The sequence below is a fragment of the Pelodiscus sinensis genome, chromosome 3 (genome assembly GCF_052426305.1).
Source record: "Pelodiscus sinensis isolate ZL-2025 chromosome 3, ASM5242630v1, whole genome shotgun sequence".
NCBI lineage: Eukaryota > Metazoa > Chordata > Testudines > Trionychidae > Pelodiscus > Pelodiscus sinensis.
In genome coordinates, this window is record NC_143054.1 from 33,232,158 (window position 1) to 33,252,548 (window position 20,391).

Below are 20,391 nucleotides of genomic sequence, written 5' to 3' on the forward strand. Positions count from 1 at the left end.
TCGGCCTAATAGGGCCGGATACGCGAGGCGAGGAGCCAGTATCACATAACACCAACTATCTTCTCCCTCATCACGTAGTCGTACCCACGCCGTGGAGTACCGGTGTGTATCCCCGTGTACACACTGTACCTGCACGGGTGGTCCCCGGGGTCCCCCTTGAGGAACCAGTTCGGCCCGCACCATAGTCTGGCTGCACCCCGAGTCCACTAGGGCCGTCACGAGATTATCCCCAATCTTCACGTCCCGCAATATCTTACCGTCCGTAGTGGGTACCCCATCCCCGGCCAAGGCCTGCGCATACGAACAGTCCATGAAGGGGCAGTCTTTAATGTGGTGTCCTTCCTGCCCGCAGCGAAAACAGGGGCCCCTTGGCGCGGGTGGTTTTGGTGGGCTTGCGCCCGGTCCCGTCGCACGTCCGCTTCCCTCTCGTTGACCTTCCCGCGACGGTAGCGACCAGGACGGCGCCAATGGTCGCCTGATCGATCCTCTGCCGGCGTCCCACTTGTTGTTCCTTTCGGGACTTCCCTTGGGACGGGGGCTTCTTGTCGGTTCTGCCCGCCGGGGGGGGGGAGGCCTCTCCGGCCTGTGGCCGCGCTCCCACCCCTCGGCGGCTTCGTAGTCATTCATTAGTTCTATTGCTTCGCTCAACGTAGAGGGGTGGTGTCTTCGTACCCATCGGGCCCCCCCACTGGGTAAAATATTGATGAACTGTTCGAGGACCACGAGCTCGGCCACTTGCGGACCGGTGCGTTGCTCGGGGTCCAGCCATCTCCATGCCGCCTCTCGCAGGCGTTGCGCTACAACCCGGGGCCGTGTCCCGGGGGAGTATTGCTCACCCCTAAACTTCTGTCGATATGTCTCCGGCGTGATCCCCATCTGGTCTAGGATAGCTTCCTTCACCTTATAATAATGTAGCGCGTCTCTATCACTGAGGCTACGATACGCTAATTGGGCCTGGCCCGTTAGGTAAGGGGCCAAGATAGTCGCCCAGTGGCTCTCCGGCCACCTTGCCGTCGTCGCCACCCGTTCAAAGGTCGTTAAGTAGGCCTCTGGATCGTCGGTGGCTCCCATCTTGGTCAGCCGGATACTCGGACGGGGTCCTGCCTCTCCCATCTCTTCCGAGTCGTCCTCTCGTGCCGCTGCCGCCGGGATCTGAGCCAGCGAGAGCCTGGTCTGTTCCTTAAATTGCTCGGCTAACTCTTTCAGTAACTGCCGCTGGTGTTCCTGATGTTGCGTAGATAGTTGTTGGATTAGGGCTGTCTGTTGTTGCTGGCTCTCCCGGTGGGCGGCTTTCATCCACTCCAGGACTTGGGCTGGGTCCATCCCTGGGGCCTTTTTCCGGAGGCGGCGGGCCTCACGGCTCCCCCCCGGTCTCGGCTGCAATAGAACTTTTCTGTCAATGTGCTCCGCGCTGGGGTGCTTATGCCCCTCCTTACCAGGGGCTGGGACCTCTACCCCTGTACCCACATTCTCCACCAGTTGTACCGGGGCACTTCCCGGCCCCGGTTCGGGGTCCTATGTCCACACCCCGCGTGGCTTGATTCCCCCTTCGGGATCAGGCTGCCCGTTTTCCCGGGCGTGATTCTGGTGGTCGGCCGTGACTTATGACGCTGCACGGCCGGCTCCTATCTCAAATGCTTCTCCCCCTCCCGAGGGAGAGGGGGAGGGAAAGGGGGGCCCGGGCCCTCCCTCACTCACGGGCCCCAGCCCAGGGCCCTAAGGACACGGAGATACACGGCTCCGGTCCGGCTGACGGGGCTCCTTGCCGAAACTCGCCAGCCCACCAGCTCTAATGAGCTCTGCCCTGGGCCACTTCCTTCCCCTCCTCCGGTGTCCTTCCGACTCACCCCCCCCCGGGGTGGTCACCTTGGGTCCGTCCGTCGAGCTGGCCGCCGGGCGTCTGCCCGCCCGTACTCGGCGCCGGGCTAGCTCCCCAGCCTAGGGAACTGTTGAGCCTGGGCTCAAGAAAAAGGGGGATGGTTCCTCCCGACCCCCACCTCTTTGGCAACCAGCCTCCGCGCGGCTGCCGCCCAACTCCTTCTCTCTCTCTCCTCCCCCTCTTGAGCGGAAGGGAGTCCATTTTAAAACTCCCGCCCGGCGGACGCGTCTCCTTACGTCACCGGGCGGGCGTTCCCCGTACCGCCCATCCGGTGCCCCCATTGGCCGGCTCTCCTGTCAGTCACGGCGGGGGGGGTGCCGCCCCCCCCCCCCGTTGTCTCGGCGCCGGCAGCCCCGGGGTTACGGCTTTGGGGGGGGGCGATCAGCTGTCCCCGTGCCGGCGCGGCTTGCGTGCACGCCGCGCAGCCTCGGCAGGCCCCCCCCTTTTCCCCTATCAACGCCTGTTCGGCGGCGCCCCAGGGACGAGCGGGGGCCGCCTCGTCACACTATGTCTGATTGAAAACTGTACTGTTGCATCTACGCTGATTTGTTGGGTACAATTCTAACATTGTTTACTTGGCTACTGGTCATTCAATCTGGGATAGCGACAGGGGCTCAGTGTGCTTGTTCAGCCTGTGCTGAAGCCCATTCCTCTGCATCTATAGCCAACTTTTGGCCATACTAGTTTGGATAAAGCTAGTGCAGGTAGATCTACTCAAGCTGCAATCACATCTTGCATTGTGTCATAAGATATGCTCGTACTGTTGCAATGTTATTTAGTATAACCAGTGTTGTTTTTTTTTTTTTAAAAAGGTGCCGATACTCCAGGGGGAAAACAAACAAAGAAGGCAGGGTGGGGCTAGCATTGCCCTTTTAAGACACGCAGCCCAGGTGACTGTCAGACATTTGCATACAGAGGTGCCAGTAGGCTCCGTTCCTTCCAGGTAAGCTCCAACTGAAGGTGCCAGTACTGAGTACCGGGCAGTACCATAATAAAAAAAGCACTGAGTATAACCATGATTTCACTATTTGCACAACTGCCATGTTTCTGTACAAGAAATAGATTGGAAATACTATAAAACATGCATGCTTGTTACTCTAGAAGTATTTTCTCCAGACAAGGTTCTGGTGGACCAATAGCTGTTACACATATCTCTATCAAGAACCAGCAAGGCTTCTCAATTATGTTCAATGCCTAAAAGAGTTTTTGAATGTTAATCAATCAGGTAGCTATATTACAAGCACAAGATGCATGCACTTATTGTAGACAGCCCACAAAGAAAGAAATTACTAATGCAGCATATCTTGAACCGGGTGCTAAAATATGACATTTGTGTCTGAATTACATAGACACATTCACCAGCTCCGACATCATTACTGTTAGGCAAAGTTGTGTGCCTGCCATATTAATGGCCTCTGCTTTTTCTCATCATCCATCTGAATAGGCCTTTAATCTAGTAGAAAGATAGTGTGTGCAAGGCAATGCACTTCTTTGAGCTAGCATGGAATTTCTGATCACAGCTACTTGTGTACACACCATAACAGCCAACTAAATACAGATATATAATCTTACTACATTGTTAGTTTAGATTGATTTTTCTGTGCAAGTTAGATCTGTCTCTTTATTTGACCATTTCTCCAGAGTTTAAAGCAATTCCCTCTCTGGAAGGACTTTGTTCCATAATCATATGGAAATGTGGAATCAATTTGTTGATGAGGGACCTCAGATGTAAGTTCTGAGTTTTATGGTCGATTGATCATTAAAAATATTTCTGCAGATGACACAAAGGTCCAAAGCAATTATACAATAGTACAGGATTTCAATTTTTATAGTTAGAGAGACAGTGTTTCAAAATGTTTTATCCTGTGAATGATCACAATCACATTCCTCTGTACAAGCCAGAAGTATGTATAAAGAAAACAAAAAAAAAGAATGTTTATTCTCTTAAGATAAAACTGCTTTAATACTTATTTTTAATAATAAAAAGGATGTTTGTTAATCACAGCTTAAGGGAATGTTCTAAATGCTTAGATATTGTGGGAATGGGTTCTATACAAAAGCCTAAGATAGAGAAAGCTTGAGAGGAGGGGCAGGAACCCACTTCACTCCTGGAAGCTATATGTTAGCAGAGTTGTTGCAGAATAATCCTCATTTTGCACATGTAAAGTAGATGATTATCGTCTGCAGCTATAAAAAAAAAAAGGAAAATTTGGCTATGACTGGGCTGACAATCAGACTCTATCTGTAAGATAGATATGTTATAGTATTGGTAATGTAATGAATAATACAGTTGAGTACATAACCTCATTGGTTGAAAACAGAGATTACTGGATATCCAAGAGCTTGTCTACACAGTGTGAACAACATGGGCTTAGGTTGCAGTGCATACTAGTGTTGCTGACACAAAATAGGTACCATTTAGTCTGTGCTACACAGAGCAGTTACAGCAGTACTCTTTAGCATGCTGTAACACTCATCCCCATGTTCTGCACTATAGGCCTGTGTAACCAAGCCTTAAGTGATGGATTTTCAAAGCCATTTAAAAGTCTAAAGATGCAGATAAGTGCCTGAGGTGATTTGCAGTAGATACCTGACCTAATTCCCATTTATTTCAATGAAAGTTAAATACTTAACCTACTTAGGCCCTTAGGAAATTCCCAATAGATGACTAGCTGCATCTTTACACTCCTAAAAGCCTTTGAAAATGTGTCCCCAGTTTTCTTCATAAGCTTTCTCTGGAACTACCTGTGTCTTCTGTAGGCTATTTTGAATCACTCACAGTATGAATCCTTATAGGCTCCAACTGCAGTGCTGTCAGCACCTGGGACTTCTCCTGAATCTGCATTACTGTAATATTCAAGAATTAACTTGCAAAATGACAGACTTCACTGGGCCCTGGGCAATGTGGGAAAAGGGATTTGGCTCCAAGCCCACTAGAAGGGGTGATCATTTGAGCTGAAGGGATAGGGCTAGCAGCCGACAGCCTTCAGCACTTCCCAGACTGCACTGCTCCTCTCCTAGCCAGCCCTTGGCACAAGGGCGTCACTTTGGCACATACGGGGGGCAGCAGCCATGCGCTCCAGGACGTGGCTTGCTTTTCATTCCATTCCCTGGATGCTAAGAGGGCAAGGGGGGGGAAGTGCTTGCATTCCTCTCACACCCGATTGGTGAGCACCCTTCACCAGCCAGGTATGAGAGACATGCATGGAGTAGCAGCAAGGAGTCCTGTGGCACCTTATAGACTAACTGAAGTGTTGGAGCATAAGCTTTCATGGGCAAAGACCCACTTCGTCAGATGTTACATCTGATGAAGTGGGTCTTTGCCCATGAAAGCTTATGCTCCAACACTTCAGTTAATCTATAAGGTGCCACAGGACTCCTCGCCGCTTTGGCAGATTCAGACTAACACGGCTACCCCTCTGATACTTGACATGCATGGAGTATAAGCTCTTTCCCTTCACTCCATTAACACCCGGGGAATGGGATGAAAAGCAAGCCATGCCCTAGAGCACATTGCTGCTGCATCCCCTACATGCCCAAAATGGCACCCTTTCCTTGGCACCACCTGGATCACGCCATACTGAGCTTTGGAAGCAGTCTAAAGGGTCCAGGGTGCCAGCCATTGAGGGAGTGATGGTGGTGGCCCAGAGCCCCAGGTCCTTTTAAATTCACAGAATCATAACATGATAGAATCCTAGGGCTGGAAGACACCTCAGGAGGTCATCTAGTCCAGCCCCATGCCCAAAGCAGGACCAACCCTAACTAAATCATCCCAGCCAGTGTTCTGTCAAGACTGGACTTAAAAACCTCTAAGGACGGAGATTCCACCACCTCCCTAATAACCCATTCCAGTGCTTCACCACCCTCCTAGTAAGATAGTTTTTCTAATATCCCCAGGACAACAGCCCTTCCCCCTCCTCTCCCCCCATCAGTGTTCCTAGATTATGCTTGCTGCAAACAAGCAATGACTGGAATTGAAAGACATAATTTCACTACCAATAATCTCAGCTGCTTTGCCATGTTTTCTTCTCTTCATATCTGCTTGCAGTTACAAGATAAAAGCAGATAAAAAGCATCCTCTATAAGAAATATAGCACCAAGATAGAAATATTAAGCCACATATATCTATAGCCATAAACAGCCAAAGAGGGGTAGAAATGCATTGTTATGCTAAATTAGAAAGGTGATTTTTATAAAGGTGGTGACAGTATCATAATGTTTTAACACGACAAAGAGATAAGCTTATGCTCCAATACATCTGTTAGTCTATAAGGTGCCACAGGACTCCTTGTCGCTTTTGCAGATCCAGACTAACATGGCTACCCCTCTGATAATGTTTTAGCTTGCATAAAAAAATAGTTTATGATTTAAGGCGTTTAAGAAGTAACAAATACATTTATAGCTAAAAACCCAAAATGGCAATGATTTCATACCAAAGATGTCAAAGTGGAAGACTTGGAGCAAACTGATCAGTAGCAGATTAGAGAGACTGGGATTAAATAAAGTTTAGGAATATATGACTCCGCTCACTCCAGAAGACCTGAAGGGAACGGTTAGGTGGAGCATATATTCAAATGACAGGCCAAGCTGATTGGCTGAGCAGCTACCACCCTTGGAGGAGGATCCAAGCTAATTACTGGAATTGAAGAAGCAACCACTCAAAAAATACCAGAAACTGTATATAAGGCTGACAGGCAGCAGGTTTGGACATAGATGTGAACAGAGAAGATCAAAGAAGACCAGAAGATTGGAGAAGACAGCAGGAGAAGGATGAAGAGGAGCAGAGAAGGCCACACCAAAAGCAGTAGTTTAAACTAGACAGATGAGAAGAACCCTAGATAGTACAGAAGGATTTGAGAAGGAGACAATTAATTTGATTTCTACTTAATATATAAAAGGAATTATTAGTATGATTATAAATTAAACTGATGCCTGTGTCTGAATTAAATTCACCCCACCCATTCTTGGTTGCTTGGACAGCACTTTTAAAATATTAGCTACTAAATGCTTCTTGGGGGAAGGGATAACTCAGTTGTTTGCACATTGGCCTGCTAAAACCCAGGGTTGTGAGCTCAATCATTGAGGGGGGCCATTTAGGGATCTCGGGCAAATCTGTCAGGGATGGTACTTGGTCCTGTCATGAGGGCAGGGGACTGGATTTGATGACCACTCAAGGTCCCTTCCAGCTCTATGAGATAGATATATATACCTATACACACACACACACACACACACACACACCCTATTTCTTTAAAAGAATGTTGTATTGTGTGTGTATAAAATATTTTTAGAGGCTATGCATGTTGCATTGTAATAGGTACATTATATTAAAGTTTAAACATTAGAGAGAGAGAGAGAGAGAGAGAGAGAGAGAGACTCTGATCAGTGTTCTTTAAGTATTACATTAGAAAGTTATTTTATAGGGTCTGTATATTCTAGCATGCTACCTTAGTGTGTGCAAATAAGAAAGGCTATATTAGGTCAAACTAAAGTTCCATCTAAAGGTGTGTCTACACAGCAGGGCTTAACTCAAAATCAGCTACACAAATTGAGCTACATCAGTTGCACAGCTTATTTTGAAACAGAGCACTCTTCCTCAGATTTCTCTTATTCCTAATATAATGCCTGGCATGTACAAAAGCTTCGGATAGGTAGCCAAGTTAGTCTGTAACTGGAAAAAAACTTAAAAACTAAATAGTCTAGCAGCATCTTAATAACTAACAAAACATGAAGATGGTGTCATGAGCTTTTGTAGGTACAACCCGCTTCTTCAGATGATTGGAGTATTAAAGTCCAAATCCAAGAATCAATCAGGGAAGGCCAGGGGAGGAGGAGGAGGGGGAGAAAAAAAAGTAGTGAATTAGCACCTCTATAAGTACCTATTGTTTGTTTGGCTAAGTCATTAGGATGTGGAAGGTAGTGTGTGAGCTTAATACAGTGAGGATTACAGGAGTCGGAGTAAGAAGTCCTCCAGCTTGACAGTATTTCACCATTATTTGAAAATAATTGCCTGCTGTGTAGACATGGACTAAGTTATTTCAAAATAATATTGCTGTGTAAACATATAAGTCAGGCATCCTGTCTTATGATTGTGGCCAACGCTAGGTGCCCTGGAAGGAATGAAGAGAACAGGTAATCATCAAGTGATCCATCGGTTGTCACCCAGTCTCAGCTTCTGACTAAAAGAGGCTAGGGACACTATTCCTGCCCATCCTGACAAATAGCCATTGAGGGACCTATCTTCCTAGCTCTTTTTTAAAATACTGTTAAAGAGCTGGCTTTCACAAGTTCCCCTGTCAAGGAGTTGCACAGGTTGACTGCGCATTGAGAAGAAAAACTTCCTTTTGTTTGCTTTAAACCTGCTACCTTATTTCATTTGGTGACCTCTAGTTCTTGTATTATGGGCACAAGTAGATAACTTTCCCTTATTTGCTTTTGCCCATCAGTCATGATTTTATAGACCTCTCTCATAGCTCCTCTTAGTCTTCTCTTTTCTAAGATGAGAAGTCCCATTATTATGAGTTTTATTAATCTCCTCATGTAGCAGCTGTTCCCTAATTTTTGTTGCCCTTTTCTGAATTTTCCAATGCCAATATATTATTTATGAGATGAGGCAACCACATCTGTACACAATATTCAAGATGTGGGCATACCATGGATTTATAGAGGTAATAGAGAATAAAACAGAATATTTTATCCCATTTTTAATGATTCCTAACATTACGTTTCCTCTTTTCACTGCTGCTGCACATTGAGTGGATGTTTTCAGATGACTTTCCACAGTTACTTCAAGACCTTTCTCTTGAGTGATAAAAGCTAATTTAGTCCCCATCATTTTGTATGTATAGTTGGGATTATGTTTTTCAATATGCATTACTTTGCATTTATCAGCATTAACGAATGTTGATCTGCCATTTTGTTATCCAATCACCTAGTTTTGTGAGATCCCTTTGAAGCTCTTCAGTCTGCTTTGGACTTCACTATCTTGAGCAATTTTGGATCATCTGCAAATTTTACCACCTCACTGTTTATCCTTTCTCCACGTCACTTATGACTATGTTAAATAGGATTTGTCCCAGTACAATAGCTGCCACTCTCCATTCTGAGAACTAAGCATTTATTCCTACTGTGTTTCCCTATCTTATAACCAGTTAGCAATTCATGAGAAACCCTTCCCTCTTATGTAGACAGCATTTTTGTTTAGAGCCTTTGGTGAGGGACCTTGTCAAAGACTTTCTGGAAATTTAAGTATATTGTATCTACTGAATCACCCTTGTCAACAAACTCTGCCTCCCCCCACCCCATGCTAGTATATCACTAAGGCATGATTTCCCTTTACAGAACCCATGTTGATTTTTCCCCCAACAAATTATGTTCTTCTATGTGTCTGACAATTCTGTTATTCGCTATAGTTTCAACCAGTTTGCCTGGTACTGAAGTTAGACTTACCCATCTGTAATTGTTAGGATAATTTCTAGAGCCCTTTTTAAAAATTGGTGTCACATTATTGACACTTTTTAAATGATGCCTTTTTAATCTCTCACTACTTCCTTTACTTGGTTGTTAAGACATGGTGGCACTTTTTTTTTTTTTTTAAACAGTTTTTAATTTGAGATATTGAGAGTGATTTGTAAATATAATGCAGTTGTGTTTACTATGTCATAGCATATTCTTTCCTGACTTAAGTGTATTTGTATCTTATTATTGTTTTAAAATAATTTTGTTTTCAAAATATTACTGCTTGAGTGTCAGTTCTTTGAGTGAAGGCTGTATTTTGTCCTCTCCTGGATTAACAGAAGTAGTCACGTGAGGGTCAGAGGGAATCTTGCTAGTAAAACCCCAGCAATTCCTCTAGGGCGGGCCACCCCTTTTTACACATAGAAGTTGCCCAAATTGACAATTGGTTAACAATTACAGGCAGGCCACTATTGGGGTGCCTTTTTCCAAATTTTGGGCCAATCAACACTGCAGTTCCCATGGTCTATATGGCAATCTCCCCCCCTCCCCCCCCCCCCCGCTCTCAGAGGGGCAATTGATGATTCATAAGGGTTCTTTCATGGTGTCTTATAGACTTTAAGGACAGACGAGACCATCATAATAATCTGTTCTGACTTCCACATTGCCTGAGAGAGAGTTTCACCCACTCACTCCTGTGATAGGCCCATAAACTCTGGCTCAGATACTGAAATCCTCAAAAATGGGTTTAAAGACTTCAAGTTAAACAAAATCCACCATTTGCTCTAGTTCAGATCAGCAAGTGATCTGTGCCCCAAACTCTAGAGGAAGGCTAACCCTGTCCTTAAGTTTGTCAGTCTGACCTGGGAAAAATTCCTTCCCCTACTCCAAATGTGTCAGTTAGATCACACACACACACTACCCCATTTTCAATCCTTTGCCATCTCTTGTATCACTGGTTGGTTTGTGGTTAGCTGCCTTTATAGACCTGTTGATCAAGGAAATCCAGGAATTGTAATCAAGGTTCATCTGTGAGGCTCTGCTTCTCACACAGTGCCCCATACCAGTATTTGCAAATGGAAAACAAGACAGCAAGCGAGCAAACATACTGTACAGAACTCACTCTCTGCTCATAAGGAACTGGGGCTTTCCTCCTTTCTCCCCAAGTATCCCATCTTGGTCTTTATCTGTTAATTAATGATTACTTGCCATAGGTATAGGTGGTGTATGTGTGCTTTCAGTGCAAGGAGCTCCTGGACCTTAGAGACCAGCTATGGGCTTTGGAGACCAGGGAGGTTGAACTGGAGGTGCTAAGCAAGGCAAAGAGGTACATAGATGAGACTTTCTGGGACACAGGAGAACAGTCCCACCCCCCGATCAGACAGTTTCTGTGTTCTTGGGGAAGGCGAAAGGCTCAGGAAAGAGAACATCCAGCTGGAGCAGAGGAAAATGATCCCATAATTGGGACCCTCCTTCCAGATAATATGATAGCCTCTCGCACTGAAGAGAGCTAGAGTTCCCTCTTCCAGAAAGGTATCGGCTGAAGACACTGAGTGAAACTGATGGAATTACTTACCTACAGAATAATCACACCTATTATTTGATCTTCTGTTTCCTTTGGTGTTCACATTAATAAAATAAATAAATAAAGCATTAAAAAACCTTAAAGCAATAAGATCAGGATGCCATTACAGCATTGCAGGGTATGTTTGTTTTTGGGTTTTTTTTTTTTTTAATTTTTGCTTTTGGGGGAGTGTGTGTTTGCTAATTTAATTAGAGCCAAACCCTGGGTTTCTTTTTCAATTTTTGTTCAGTTCGGATTCACTTTTATCAAAGTGATGGACATGAGGTTGCAGCCCTTAATGTACAGTTTGATCCATAAATGAGTATAAGGAATGCACAGAAAAGGCAGCTTTCTGGTAGTTAGTAGTCCACCTTGTTCCCAAGCACGGAGCTGACAAGGATAAAGAGAGAAGGGGGACTCTCCAGGAAGGGGAAACAGGGTAGAAATGTTTGTAAAAATGACAGGTTGATTGAAACTTCACTCTTAGACAGTTTTCATGATACCAGACAATGGAGTGTTCTGTTCTCCAAATTCCTGAAGGCTTTCCTGTCAAACAATGGTGGAGGCCTTAATGAATTATATATGCTAGAACTTTGCTTTTTCAGTTATGAGAACATAATACCTTCCAATGTGAATGAATACAGGCTAGTGTTCTCGCCTACAACCAGCTATCCTGATACAATCTGCTGTTCCGCAGGTGAGCTGCAAACCAACTTAAACAGGAACTTTGAGTGTAAGTAGAAAATGGCCCACTAACTAGATCAAGAGAAAAATGGGGCTGCAAGTAAACAAAATGCATGTCTTCAAGCACACACAGAAGCCTATTTTTACATGTATGAAAGTGAACAATTAGGCATACAAGTAAATAATGAGGGTCTTAAGTTATTTAATATGTAGAAATGCCTTTTTGTATGTACAGATATGGCAACCTGCGTTCACAACAGGTGTTCATGTATTTGTGTTATCACATGCTACGTTTGGACAGACAAATTCAACACATTGTACATAATAGCAAAATAATTTCACTTTAACTTTTACTCTGGAAAGATAGTAATTGTCTAAACAATGGTTCTTCCTCTCAAATGGCAACAAAACTTCGTATGGTAGCAGAAAGTTACATTTTTGACTTCGTGCCATCAGTCATGTTCAACGCAATAGATGAATACGTCATAAACCATAGTTGCGGAGTCAAATAGAATTGGAATGCAAGATGCCAAGGGATGAACAGTTTATTCACATTGGTTTTGAGAAATAGCATTCAGAGACTTTAATTTTCATTGAAACGGTTCCATTTTGTCACCTCTTGTACCCATCCAACTCTGGCCCTTATTCAGTGCTTAATTTGTGCCAGGCCATGCCAGGAATGAGCCTCAGAATATCTAGATTTGGCAATTCGTAGTTCCAGAACCTCTGGGCTTATGTCAGCAATGAAAGCAATACGTTCAAGATACTCAGACTAACAATGCACAAAAATCTAGAGATAGTACGACAGTGCAACTGAACATAAAATAGCATCAAATGGAATCTGTGGGTCAGATTCTCCAGCTCAATTCAACCACTTTGCAATGTCATGGTGATGCAAAAAGCTATAAATCCAGCTGATCTGGCCAATTAACACTTGCTTATTACTACTTTATATCCCTGGTAAGGTGCTAAGTAGCCCCTCACTGTGTCATTTTTTCAAATCTGGAAATGTTAAACTACAAGCCAGACTCCTTTATTAGTGACTTGCTTCATGCAGTATCATTCAGATCACCAAATGAAGCAGCCATCTGACTTACCTGTCCACAAATTTGAATCTCAGCTTTTTTTATACCTTATTTTAACAGGTAGACAAACCAAAAATCAGCAGAACAGTCATTCTACACATAGCCAACTTAAATCACACATTGATTAATAAAATAGTTAGCTGGTGATTACCATCACCTCTCATTTCACTGTCATTATCTGTTCTTTATGTTTAATATCATTATGCTTTCATCATTTATTTTTGCAGTCAAGTATGCTTAGTTTTCACTTAGATGACATTTAAAAACCTCTTTCTGTTTTAAATATCCATGTATTAGTTGCAAATACATGAGAAGGGCATATTTTCTGTGCAGAGCAACTGGTGTCACTGAGAGCCAAGAACTTTCATAACCTTGGAGACAACCCCCTCTTCCCAGAATGTCTCACATTCAAGTACTGATTTCAGGGAGAGCACTTCCGGTGAGTCAAGTTTTTTCATATTGCTAAAAGTGATTTAGGGCAATTGAGTGTGATCTGTGGCAACAACTGTGCCTACACAGTGGTGGGGGTGGGGGGGGGAGGCGGTAGGGTGTGTGTCTTTGGAACAACTTGTTAAGGTGTCTGCAGATGGAGCAGGAATCCACCCTGCACACCTCCATAAAGCTTTCCTAGAGGAACTTCTTCTGACAAGGTTTCTCGGGAGGCCTGCCTTATTCTGACCTCCATGGTAGGACACCTTTCCACACCAAGCCAACAGTAAGTGGTCATTGCAGCACAAATCATTGCAGTCTAAAGTTCAAGTTTCTGGTCATGTTCAGTCATCTCTCTGTGTGATTTGGAGAAGACTGGTATCTCACAGGGCAACCAGGGGAAGCTATTAGCAGATGCCTCCACAGTAAACCTCCACTTGCTCATCCCCACTGAAGCATGACTTGAGTCCCTGCCCTGCCCTTCCACCATGCCCAGATCCTCTCCCCCGTCCTCTTGCCCACTCCTGCGGGAAGGGAAAGTTGTACTCTCCCAGCAAGTGGGGGGGGGGGGGAAGGGATGGACAATTACACAGGTATCACATGAGCCCCTGCCCTGTCACCACACCTGGATCCCCTCTTCTCTCCCACCTTCTCCCATCAGAAAGGAAAGTTGCACTCTCCCAGCAAACGAGGGGCACTGAACCCACAGGCACTGTGAGAGCCCCTGCTGACACCATGCCCAAACCTCCCTACTTCCCACAGGCTCGTGCCCCAGCCTGTCCCTTGCCATGCCTGCCTGCCACCAATCCAGGTCCAGCTGCTCCTTTTTCTGAGCATGCCTGATACATAGTGGCTACTTAAAAGCATAACTGTGACCTTGTACACAACACATCCTTATTGTCTTTAGACAGGCCTTCCTTTATTCTAAAGGATTAGGTTTTAAGCTCTACCATGAATCTCCTGTAACATTCATCCTTCCCTTTTCATTACAGTGGGAGCAGCAGTGAGCCTGCTGCGCACTCCCTCAGCCCCACCAGCTACCTAGCTGGCACAAACCCAGAGCAAAAACATGGACTAAGGATGATATATTCAAAGAGCAAGTGCAATCCAGCCACTTGGACAGGGAGCGTTTAAGCAAGTGGAGGAATACGCTGCTGAAGATGTGCGCGGAGCATGAGGACGAGAGAGCATGCAGGGAACTAGAAGTGAATCATCAGGAGAGAGTGTTGTCATCCCTGGTAGATATGATGGGCCACATGGCAGTTTTCCAGGATGCCTCTATGTATAGACACCCCCTTCAGCCCATACAGCCCAACATTACCTCCTCACAGAGTTCCATAGCCTCCTCCCCCATAGAATACAGGGGAGGGGGCGAAGTGAATTCCCAGGGATGCATCACAAAGCAAAAAGGCTGTCCTTGCAATTGTGATCATCCCACTCCCTCTCTCCCAAAGCGACTGCCCTGGACTCCTTTTCTGTCCCTGCTGTCTTCCCTAATTAAAATTTTTTTAAACCACATGATTTCTGAGAAAACAGTCTCTTTATTGCTTGTGTTGAAGGGTTGTGGGGCTGGGGAGGGGAAGAGCAGGATTACAAACAAGCACATTGAATGCAGGGGCACCTTGTTGAGAGCAACATGCATGAGTCTCAAAACTGGCAATTCCTAAAATGGTCTTTCAAAGCCTCTCTGATTTGCACTACACTGTACTGTATTCTCCTTATGTCTGGCTACTCAAAATCCCTGGTTAGACAGTACGCCATGCCCACCTTGACATAACTTTCCCTCTTACTCTCACAAATATTATGGAGCACAAAGTACTTAGGTACTTTCAGAGAAACATTTAAATGCCCATCTACTCTTGAAAATGCTGACCTCAAGTTGACATCAAGTCTGAGCACATTCTTGAAAACCCTGAGAATTCCAGTCAACATAAAGAGCCTGGTTAGTGACAGTGGAAACTCTCCATACGTATACAACAATCACTGGCAGCAGTGCACAGAAAAATTAAACAACTTATATTTGCTTTCTTAATACATTTAAATATATAGGGGAAAACAATGGCTGTCAATGAAGCAGGGAAACCTTAGCAGGGAAGCATCTTTATTTCTAGTTTGTATAGGACTTTTGAAACAACTAAACAAAAGGAAATAAAACTATTTAATGTTGTCTCAAACAATTAATTGTTCCAAGTTTTTAAAATTATGCTGCCAATGAACAAGTGCTTGTCATATCACTTGCTAATTACATTCATACATTTGTTCCTGTTTTAAAATGGCCATATACTCCATCTGCCCATGCAAAATGCTTCAGTATTTTCATCCAAATTTCCCATCTACAGCTTTGCACCCGTCAGAAGAAGCACTCTTCATTGTTAGAAAGGCCACGACTGCAGATGATCCTTTTTTGGTCCTGATGGCTAATTATCTTTCTGCTGTGCCACCTGATAATCTAGAATTTGATTTACAAAAATGTTAGGCACTCTTTGCTGCAACTGAAGTATGTATTTTCAAAGCATAGTTTCCACTAAGTATTTTAAGATACTAATTACATTGAAAATGACATCAGATCTAAGGCATTGAAAATGGGTGAGCAAAATTAATGGACACTTTTGACCTTAATAGATTTCTGCCTCAGTTTCCCCTTTGTTATCCCTGTGTTACAGATATCACCCTTCAACTTTATTTTGAAGATAAATTTATTACTGTTTGTGAAGTATTCAGATACTATTATGATGTGCACCATAAAAAATTTGATAAGGAAATTGTCTTCAGAGCACGGTTTGGATACTGTGCAGTAAATAAGGGACACAACACTCATTTAACAATGAAGAGAAAACAAAATATTGACGAACTTCTTATTAGAGGAGTACCTGCCATCCTGTGCACTGAATGACACATGGGTGTTGTGGAAAAACTGATATTCAGTAAAATACAGTCTTTATGCATAATGGGATAGAGTTAATATTGACAGAGCAATCTTAATTCTGGCATTTCCTAATTTGAGTGCTTGACTTTGCAATCTTAATGTTCTTTTGCCATGGTTGATTTGGGTAACTTTACCACCACCTATTTGTGGTAGCATCTAGTGGCTGTCAAATCATAATCAGGGCCCATTGTACTAGGAACTCTATATACTTAAAAGACCATCCTGCCTTCCATCCCCCAATGAATTTACATTCTATTCCCATTTAACTGTGTCATTTAATATTAATTTAACATGAAATACAGTGGGCAGCACTAAGAAAATGGAGGTTTCTAATATCACTATATTTGCCTTTCTGAAATATTCAACCTCATAGAATGGGAAATAGTGCAATATAACTCACCATGGCAAATTTAACTCCCTGTGGCCATGTCTACACTGTAGACCAGATTGAAGTAGCTGCAGTCAATCTTCCAAGGTTCAAATTAGTGGGTCTAGTGAAGATACGTTAATGTGAACTAAGAGGGAACTCCTGTCAATGCTAGTAGTCTTGCTTCTATGAATAGTAAGGGAAGTTAATGTGTGCTCCCTTTGACTTCCTGCAGTGTGGACAGTACTAAAATTTAAGCTGAGTCACAATTTCAGCTATGTTAATCATCTCCTAGAGTAGACCAGGCCTATGTGTCAAATTATCACTTTTTATTTTTCATTTTAGAAGATATTGTAAATTTTTGAATCTAGTTTAATGACCAAGGCCTTAGAGTTCTTTTTGGAAAATTGTATTGTGAGACAACAGTGGCATTGCTTTCAAGTATTGGTGGACAGTAAAAAGATTTTTCAGGTACAGACAATTGGAAAAAAAAAAAGCTGTAGCTGGGGGTGGCAGACCGTAGAGGGCATAACAGCCTGGTGAACAGACAGGCTGTACAACCTGACAAGTGGCAAGGTTTTGAAGTGTGAAGGTTAGTCTCAAAATACCCATTGTACCACTGCAGTACTGCAAATACCAAATGCTCTTCCCCTGGAGCGGTCCTTCAGTACCTCTATGAATTAGCATTTTTTAACAATGAAAATGTCTTGCAATTAGGAGTCATGCAATAGACAGGTGTGACCCAGCCAAAGAGAGCTGAAAGTCTATAAGGACTGTTAAGAAACAAATGAAAAAATATATGGCAGTAGTATAACATATAGCATTGATATTGCTATTTAATAAGATGAAATACATTTACACCAGAGTTGGCCCATGCTGTTCAAATGGAAAGAAAGACCACTAATGTAAAATGGATTCATTTGTTTTAATAGAATTGCTATGGACTGCTTCAGGCAACCTATCAGCTGTATTTGGTATAAATTTAATGTAAGAGAGATATCTTCCCATCCTGAGTTTGTCAGCTTAATATAAATATAGTGACCTAAAGCCCATTAAAATCAAGAGGAGTCTGTCCTCGGTAAGTATTGCAGCAAGCCCCAAATTACTGTTACGTAATGGCATTAAACTGATAAAGTATGAATAAATCTAATCAATCACTGATTTTTTATCAGATAATATTGATCACAGTAACTAGGCATAGTTTTAAAAGGAAAGCCAGACATTCAACTTTTGTTAGTCAGCATAGTTGTATTGACATTAGGCCACCTGATGGTCTGGCTCCCAATGTTTGTTACAGAGGGGGTATGAAGTTCAAAGTTGGCCTGAAGAGATTTGTGATGAAAGTTAAATGTCTCCTTTTAAGATCCCCACAGAAAATAAAACAGTGAACAGCTATTTCAAAGTTGTTGTACACCACTATATAAACTGAAAATATCCCAACTCACTCCCCTCAGTCCACCCAGCTTCGATTCCTAATATATTATTGGTAAACATTCTGATTTTGAGCTCATTGGATAGCACCAAACTCTTCAGCCACCAAGCTCATTGTTTCAAATGCTAAATGACATATTAGCATGTGAGAATTCCTTTTCCAGTATACACAAACATCAGATGATGGATTCAAACAAGCCCCATAATTCTCTTGTAGCCAAATGAAAGTAATTGTGTTCAGTTATGTCCAAACAAAAAAATTTCCCTATATTATAAATGCAAAGTCTGTGTCATTCCAGGATCTTAATACTGATAGGTTAATAAAATCTCATGGACTTGGAAGTTCTGCAGACTTGCAGACTATTTTGTTGGCAAGTTTCACCAAAAAGGTCAATTATAAGATGCTGCTGAAGTTTAAAATCCAATCATGGGGTTTTTTTCCTGGTTGGTTCAACCTTAAAAACAAAAAGTGATTCATGTTAAATAAAAACCTGTTCTAATTATGAGGGATAGAAGAACCTCATCAGTACAAAACAAACAAACAAAAAAAACCCCACACCATCATTCTGGCACAATTTGATGTCCTACAAACAATGAACTGCATACCTGGCCTGATACTTGTCTCTAGCTGCTTCAATTCACTCCAATAATGCAAACAGCCAGAAAAACAAACTTAACTGGATTTCCTTTCTGTAAGATGAATCCTCTCATGGCAAAGCTGCTGTTGTAGGAGTCATTCCCAGGAGGAAAGGAGCGTAACCAGGGCAGCCATAAATCCTGGCAATCCCAACTTCTAGAAAGGTCCATTAAGTCTGTAAAAGCTTCTCTGCTGCTCTTAGCATATCTCAGTGGCAGCTGAGGATCCTGCCCAATTGTTTACTTGTTTTAGTACCAATCTATCTCCTCTGTTCCTTTGTCAATGCCTCTGAGGATTTGTTTTTCATTATGCTTGCTTGCTCCGCTCCTTTTTTCCACTGGCTATTTTTTCTCCATAGCCTGTTTCTTCCTTAGTTTATCCTGAGCAGAATGTGAACCTAATACATTTCTAACTGGCATAAACATGAACCCAGTCTGTTTTAATTAGGCAAATCACACTTGTTCACCCTTGTTTCCAGCTTATTGGAATGGCAAGTTTAATTATGAGATGAGTATCTAAATGAATATAGAGCAGATCATCAACAAGAGGCAGGTGCAGAGTTGCCAATCCTCCAGGATAGTCCTGGAGTCTCCAGGAATTCAAGATTAATATTTAATTACAGATAATGTCGTGTAATGAAACTTCCAGGAATCCATCCAACCAAAGTGGGCAACCCCATATGGGTGCTTCCTACAAAGATATCAGTGGAGAGATGAACTTGATTCTTATTACTCTTGGCTTCAGTGGGGAACTACATCTGCTTTGTAGCACTGTGACGGGAAAATCAGATGAGTAATGAAAGGGTTATTAGCTATTTTACTTTGCTGATAAGTGGTCAGGTGAAAGTACATCAACAGGAAGAAATTCATCTTGAGAAGATAATTACATGTGTTTGCAGAGAGAGTGATTTTTTCATCTGTTTTACTAAAGTAAACCTTATTATATATTGTAGAAATATGCATTTGTCTGTCTGTCCATGTGTTTGTCCAAGAACTCCTCCTAAGCAGTAAAAGCTAGGATCACCAAATATGATATGCAGCTTCCTCTTAATATAACTTAAAGTAAGGTCAGGGTTTGGTTGTGCCAGGATAATGGGATGTGCATGAAATGTGATTGCTTCATATAAAAAAGAGAGTGGTGTGATGAAATGGATAGTTTTACTCATGCATGACCAAATGAGAGCAGCAAGCATAGGGACAGGAATCACCACTGGTGGGCAGCAAGTGTCCGAGCAACCAGCTGCACCCCAGCCTGCCCTGGAAAGCAACTGCCGCACAGCCCTTGAAGGAAGGAAGGAAGGCTAAGGCAGCAGCTGATGGTTGGAAGGTACAGTGGCTTAATGGATAAGGCATCAGACTGAAGAGACTAGAACTGTGAGTTTGAGACCATCCATGATGCAAGAGAAACTAGGCAGCCACCATCAGCTTCTTTGGGGGTGGAGCTAGCTGTGCTGTGGTAGGCACCTTTGCTAGAACCAGGGAGACGCTGGCAGGCAGACTTCATGGCCCCTCATCCCAGAGAGAAAAAACAACATGCCATAGAAAACTAAGTCTAACTTATTCGATATAAATAAACTACATATTTGTTAAAAAGTAAAGCAACTCTCAGAGCTCAGTTGAGACTAAAATACAGATGTGGCAGCCAATTATCTCTGGAAGAAAATTATGCCAGGGATCATTGGAAATGCTGTGTTTGGCTTGATTGGCCATCCATTATACATTTTTATTTTGAAGGAGATACTTTCCACTTCTCGTGGGCTATATTCCATATTTTTAGTTCCTTATGACTTAATCCATCCTCATGCTTTCTGTCACAATGATAAAATTCAAAGTGAGTGGCAATGAGAAAATTTGGATTCAGTAACCGCTAGCTGCCAGGATTATATCTGAAACAAAGCTAGTAGATGGGATGGGTTTGAACAGCATGAAGTTTAA

The 20,391-nt window shown here is 43.1% G+C and overlaps 1 long non-coding RNA gene across 1 annotated transcript; it reads right to left on the minus strand.

The window, feature by feature from the left end:
- Positions 1-17,207: 17,207 nt before the first annotated feature.
- LOC142827781 (uncharacterized) lies at positions 17,208-18,903 on the minus strand. The gene is made up of 2 exons (XR_012902535.2): positions 18,427-18,903; positions 17,208-18,275 (listed from the first exon to the last, which is right to left on the minus strand). It is a non-coding gene; the product is annotated as an uncharacterized LOC142827781 (long non-coding RNA).
- Positions 18,904-20,391: the final 1,488 nt, after the last annotated feature.